Source organism: Myripristis murdjan, chromosome 21 (genome assembly GCF_902150065.1).
Source record: "Myripristis murdjan chromosome 21, fMyrMur1.1, whole genome shotgun sequence".
Taxonomy (NCBI): domain Eukaryota; kingdom Metazoa; phylum Chordata; class Actinopteri; order Holocentriformes; family Holocentridae; genus Myripristis; species Myripristis murdjan.
In genome coordinates this window covers 13,682,501-13,689,493 of record NC_044000.1, presented here as the reverse complement: position 1 = coordinate 13,689,493, position 6,993 = coordinate 13,682,501, and the positions used below count along the sequence as shown (strand labels likewise).

The 6,993-nt window shown below is 41.6% G+C and overlaps 1 protein-coding gene across 2 annotated transcripts in view; it reads left to right on the top strand.

The window, feature by feature from the left end:
• Positions 1 to 1,657: 1,657 nt before the first annotated feature.
• The window catches only part of tmem198aa (transmembrane protein 198aa), a 37,021-nt gene continuing 31,685 nt past the window's right edge, over positions 1,658 to 6,993 (top strand). For both annotated transcript variants that reach the window (XM_030080392.1, XM_030080393.1), the window contains exon 1: positions 1,658 to 2,100. The gene's annotated coding sequence lies outside the window, so the exon portion shown is untranslated. The remainder of the gene's footprint in view (positions 2,101 to 6,993) is intronic.

Here is a 6,993-nt window from a genome sequence, read left to right as displayed (position 1 = left end):
TAGGTGGCGCTATTAGCTCAGTGATAATATCGGCAAGGCTCTGAGTGAGTGAATCTTCTCACCTTTTGATTTGGTTATTTTTGCTCAAGGGCTTGAGTCTGGCGAATGACTGAAGCTTTCCAGACGCCCGGGGGGAGTCTGTCAGTGTCACAAAGCTTCAGACTAAACAACCCTTGCATGTACTCTTACATGTAATCATATTTCAAAACGTCTTAAAAGATTGTGCTCAATCATAGCTTTAAGTGTAGAACCATAGAGACAGTGTTTTAAATACCTTTTGCACCAATTATATGCTTGTTTGTCTCCAGGTCTTGCATTTTGTACTGCCCAATTGCTTAGTGGCCACATTTACCCTGGGATAACGCATACACACCTGTGGCTTTTAATAGAGTTTCACCTTCAGGGTGTTGCCAAAGATCTAGAAAACCATTTGAAAAAGAACAATACCTGCAGCAATAAAATCCCTGTAGGGACTCACATACCATCTGTGGTACTCAGTAGTGATATATTATTCTTTTTTATCTCCTGTGCTATTGTGAGGTACAATATTCCTGTAATGTTCAAAGATACACCTTTGCTGTGGTGTTCTTTTTTGTTTTATTTTTGTATAATATCCTTTCAAAAGTTGTTACAGGATTAGCTTTTTGCCATCTCTTTCATCCACCTCGCCACATACAGAGGCCACTGGATCAGAGGTGGCTGGCAGGTCGGGAAGGCAGTGTTGTAGGGCTGACTGGGAGCTCTCCAAGGTACTGATCCATCACTGTCTTTCATGGTGCTGAAAGAAGAAAAAAAAGAAAAAACAGGCAGCAGAACAATGGGCTTTCAAAACATAGGTGGGCGGTCATTATCCTCTTTTTTTTTTTAAACCACCACAGAGGATGTAAAATGACAATCTGTGCCACAATCTAGTATGAGTGCTTACTGAGAAAACCTTGAGTGGATGTTAGTGGAGAAGGGTTTAGCATGTGGATATGTTACGGGGGAAACAGATGCAGCCTACTTCTATTTATATTCTAGTCTATTTGACACAGGCAAGTACAGACATGTTATGAAACATCTCCACAAGTGAATGAGTTTGTCACATGCGTTTATTAGGCTAATTGCATCCTGTTTATTCCTTGTGTTTTGAGGAAATTAAAAGAACTCCACTATTTCCCTCGTGAGATATTGACAGCGGCCCTTAACTGTTAACTGCTTGGATCCTTCTTTATACTCTGCACTCTTCCCTCTGTCTCTCTCACCTCCTCCCTGTCTGTCTCCTCCTGTCTTTCTTTCCTCCCCCAGCCTGTCTGTCTCACCCTGTCTTTCTCTCATGTCTATCTAGACCTGTCTCTCTCACTCTTTCTCCCCCTCCTCCTCCTCCTCCTCCTCCCAGTAACCCCCCCTCCTCTTTTTCTCTCTTTTACCCCCTTAACTCCCTCCTCTTGTCTTCCTCTCTCTCCTCCTCTCAACATCTCCTCTATCTCCTTATCCCCGACAATAACAACATTTGGCCACGAGTCACCAAGCCCATTCTTTCCCATATAATCACATGAATAGCTCCTCTCTCGCGTCCCCCCTCCCCCCTCCGTGCTGTGGGAATGGTTTAACCCGTTATCCAGCGAGAGAGAGAGAGAGAGAGAGAGAGAGAGAGAGAGAGAGAGAGAGAGAGAGAGAGAGAGAGAGAGAGCACAAAGGAAGCACATACACCCGTTGCTGGGAAGGATATAACAGGGTGATGTAAATATGGAATAACAAACACAAGGGGCTGCCTTTTCATTTCCCATCCCACTGGTCTATCATTTGTGTTCAGTGTAATACAAAGAGGTGACTGGCCTGTGAAACTACCGCGTCTGGCCACCGAGAAAAAAAAAAAACAGACAGACAATAAAGAAAAGAGTGGCGGAGAGCAAAGAGGAGTTGAGCGTTGTTTTATCTTCGCTGTGTCGGGGTCTCTTTCTGGAGTTCTGCACTGTTGTTGTTGTTGTTTTGCTGGACCGAACCGGGTTCACCGACATGAGGATGTTGGCTTCTCCAAGCTGACAAGTGGATTTTGGAATAAACAGGAAAAAAGGAGAAGAAAATCAGAGAAAAGCGCGTCAATGCTGTGTTTCTGAGGTGAGTGACAACCAAGTGAGTTTTCTTTGTTCGCACCCGAGAAGAATAATGGTGGGTAATAATGCTGTGGGACATAGATAGCCTATATATTTTTATATTATTATTATTATTGTTTAATTGACTCCCAGCATCTGAATAGCTACTGCGTTCTTTGAGAGATTAGCCCATTCAGCGTTTAGACAACAAACATGTAAGCTGATATTTATCTGTTGTTGCATACAACAGCCCCCACATGAGGAACCACCGCAGTTTCCTCTATTTAACATGATTTCGGGAAGCCAGTTGCTTTTGTTCGCAGCCCGGCCCGTCAGTGTAATTACCCCTAATGAACAGAGACTGGGACAGTGTAACGCGCTGAACGACAAAGACTCTCGCAGCTTTGCTATTGTTGTCACTCCATTGTTTTCAAACCACGTTAAGGTTTGGTGCCGTAACGCAAAGCGTGGGTGCTTCAAGACCTGTCAGTGGCCACATATCCACGGCAGGCGAGCGAGCCCTTCACGATGTGTGTAGTAATTAATAATTAATAGGACTTTAAACTCTGAATTTGATATCCTTGTGCATAATTTGGTTGAACAGCGTGTAAACACAGGGAGCTAAATTGATTAGCACTCTACTTGGCGGAAAGTCACGTGGGTCCTTACGCCCCCTTCTCTCTCTCTCTCTCTCTCTCTCTCTCTCTCTCTCTCTCTCTCTCTCTCTCTCTCTCTCTCTCCCCAATTCCTTCCTTCTCTCTTGCCTTAGTATAGGCAAACAATCTGTGCCTCAGTAATAGCACATAAAACAGCTACATAATTAGCAGTTTGCCAGAGCAAAGGAGGCGTAATTAAAGGAGGGGAGCATTTCCCTTTTATTCCTTTTGTTGAAGATGATAATTTTTTTTTCTTTGTACCAGCAGCAACCAGTACAAATCTGGAAAAAAAAAAAAGAAGTCTGAGCTTGAGCCTATGTGGTCTCCCTCTCTCCCTCTCTCTCTTGCTCTCACTATTAAAATTTCAGAAATTTCTCCTGCAACTGGAGCTGCTGCATTTCACATCAAAAAACAGAGTATGAGAATGAACAACCTGTCACAAAAACACCTACAGGAATCCACTTCATTCACCAGAATTGTACTTCTCCCATGATACATTTGTTCCAATAATGTGACGCTGACACACATAAAAAATTGCAGACACATGAATGAGACACAGATTGATAATTGTGACAGATACGGCAGAGGAAGTCACAAAAATAAATGAGGGAAGGAGGGAAGTGTAATGTCTCTGGGCATGGTTTCAGAGATAGCTTGACTTTCTCCAGTGTGATTAGTTTTTTTTTTTTCGTGTAGTTACAATGAGATTAGACCTTCTTCTTCTTCTTCTTCTTCTTTTTTTGTTAGTAGAGACTTGGAATCAGAATAACCTCCCTGTCTCCATTAGGTGCTATTAAAATTGCAGATTAATGCCCTGTACTAACGTAAGAAATAAACAGGCATTTTCAGGTTAGGAAAATCTCTATCTCTGAATTGAAGGCATCTCAAGAAAACAGTGGTGGATTTGAAGGTTGTATTTGAATAGAGGGTGCTGGAAGAAATCTGGTGTGGGAGGAAATGTGAATATAACATACAGTGTGTAAGAGTGTTTAGAGTGCCGTGTATGTCATTAGAGACTGTGTGCTTTGTTTGGTAGAGTAATGTGTGGGAGAGTGAACCGGTGTGAAACCACAGGGTTTCTTGCTGTGTGGCACTGAGAAGGCTTTTGACGAGATTCTCCCTCGGTGTGTGATTAATTTCTCAGGCAGCACTGTGAAGACAAGGTCTTTCTGTCAAGTCGGGTGAGTCAACTTTTGGGGAGGTGAATAACTCAATGGACTGGCATGAGACCTGCACAGTAGCTTCACAGGGTTTTCCATTCATATTTTAACCTTTTCCTATATAGTGAGAGTACTTCAGCAACATGCTGGTTTACATCCCAACTCAGGGGACTTCCCTCCACTGCTGGCCACTAAATTGAGTTAAAGATTCAGTGCAACAATTTTGACTCTAGAAATCTGGTGAAAGTTTGGTATTGATTTGATATTGCTATTGATATTGATTTGTAACACAGGAGGCATTTTTTCTTTCAGTGTTTCTGGTTACATGGTGAAAAGCTTGTTGGAATGAGAGCCTTCCATATAACTGTGCCATCCACTGCATACCTACCTACTTTATTTTTTATTTCTTAGTAGCATTGGTTGTCATATGATGTTATCTGTTTTTACTGAAAAGCGTCTTTGAATACTAAGAAAAACGCTATATAAATAAAATGTATTATTATCATACTAATAGTTTTATCTTGAGGGAACAAACTTTGGCTAATTTGGCAAGCAGCTGGCTTGCTGTTGGCTGACAGACTATGGGGCACTTTATTAACTACGCATACTGTCGACCAATCAGAGATTGATTATAATCTGGGAGACATCATTTACACCAGGAAGTAGATTACAGTTCTCTTGAGAACCAGAGGGAGAATTTTTCAAAGGGCAGTGGTCAAATCCACCAAGCTGACAGTTATAGTTATTAACAGGTCCTTTGTTTAATTATAGCATTGAACTGAGCAATGCTATTCTCATCGCACTTGACCTTTAAAACAAGTTTTCTCGGAGGCATGGCAAGAGTCAGTGTTGAATGAAAGGTGGGTGTTTTTCATAAGCGTTCATTGCCAAGATTTTCTCTGCTGGTCTGGGGATTCCAGCCCACGAACTTCACAGTAACAATTAAGCTGACTTCCCTCAGCTGCTGCGTGGTATGCACACAGTTGTTGTTCTGGGTGAAAAGTTTAATTTGCAATTTTTCTGCCCTGTGTCCTTGTTGCTTGAATGATAGTGGTCCCTAAAAAAGCTATTCTGATGTGGCTGTTTGTCCTATGAATGACAAATTTCAGTTTCAGTCTCAATGATGCCAGATTATCATTTTATAATTTTCTTTTTATTGGCTCAGTAATTATGTTAGATGAAAATTAGGGATAGAAATGGGCCACATAATGTGCACTGGAATTCAAACTCAGTGTCACAACACATGGATTGTTTTGCGGTGAAATAAACGATAGCCCATTTGCTGAGGCATCCAAGAACCACTGATTCAGAGAGAGAGTTTTGCTTGATTGGAGTATGTGTGCTATATTGCTGTCAGTCTGTAGAATAATTTAGAATAATTTTAGAGTCCAGTTGTTATTGGTGAGCTGCCACAACATCAGTTTATGGAAATTGCCTGAATTCTATTTCCAATGATATTTCACTTGACTGCTTTGCTGGAACAATTGTTTGCTTGGGTCTGTGGCAGAAATTGCCAGAGGACACTGGACTGACAAGTGTTAAAGATATCAGATATGTTTTTCTCGTCAAAATCAAATTTTCTTGAGGGTCTGAATGGCCGGTGCCTAATTACAGCCAAAGCCTATTAAATTTCTTAACTCATAAAACCTTTGCAAAGTTAGTTAAAGATGATTTTAATGAGGTGTCCCATATGGTGCATCGCAGTTAGTTATGTAAGCATGGCCAAGAGCCAAAGAGACCTCAGCTAAAATGTCAGATTCAAAGTTGATAAGTTGAACTCAATTTGCAAAGAATTAGAAAATCTACCTCATAAGTCCACGTGGCATTTCTCTCCATGGCTGAATAAACGGATTGTGTGTGATTTCCTCATGATTTTACCGCTATACATACATCAGATCTGTCATCAGTCTTTTAGATTTGTAAATTAAACCTCTGATTTATCACATCTGCTTCACAATTGAGTCGAAACTTTTAAATTGTTTCATTCAATGAGAAAAATCTGAAAGTCCCCAAGCTAGAAAACAATAAAAGGGTATCAAATAACCTTACTAGGCTACAGTTCAAAATCCTCAGCTCCATCACTCATCTAAAAATGTGTTATGACGTTGCTGTTTCACGCTTTAAGAAATTTTAATACATAGATGGTGGATGGTTGCTATGAAGATTGCCTCTGATATCAAAGATGCGATCTGTAGATTGTCTCTGTTTCGACACCCTCAGTGCGCAGTGCTGTGATGTTCAGTTATGTAACTGCAATGAGACATAAGCCAAAAAGACTGAGACCTCAGACGGAGCGCAGAAGGTCTGCAGGGGCTTTGCTGTCTGACAGACTACAGACCACATGGTTTTGTTATACATTAGAGATGGGGATAGATGGGGGTTTGGAAGAGAGGCAGTGTGAAATAGAAAGAAAGTGAAGAAGGATTATGAGAGAAAATAGGAGGTATCAGAACAATAAATCGCAAGGGTGAGGCAGAAAGAGAGGAGGGTAGAGGGTGGGAGGAAAAAAAACATGGAGAGGCAGCAGGGTTAAGAATTTTGAAAAGTGGGGATTGAGAGAGATACAGACGGACAAGCCAAGAAAATACCATGAAATAGCAGGAGTGAGGGGAACAGAGAAAAATAAATAGACTTGAAGCAGAATGATGAGGGTGAGCGAGGGAGGCGAAAGAGAAGGGTGAGACAAAGCCAAAGGCTGAATCTAAGAGAAAGGGGGGTTGAAATTGAAGAGGAAAGAAGGAGGGCGAGCAACAGAAGGGATGAGTCAAAGAGAAGAAGGGATTGGGATGGAGGGAAAGAGAGGAGGGGTGGGAGAGAGAGACAGAGGAAAGTCGATCCTAATCCCATTAATCCACTTCAGTGCTGTCCTTTCCAATAGCATGCATACACACACACACACACACACACACACACACACACACACACACACACACACACACACTCACACACACACACACACACACACAGAATGGTGGTCAGATACTTTGTGTAGGCTGGACTTCACTATTATGATTAGGGCACTTTACAGAAAGGAAGTTTCGAGTTCGTGCCATTTAAAGTTACAGAGCGATATGACACATTTGGGAGAAATGCAAACCTCTG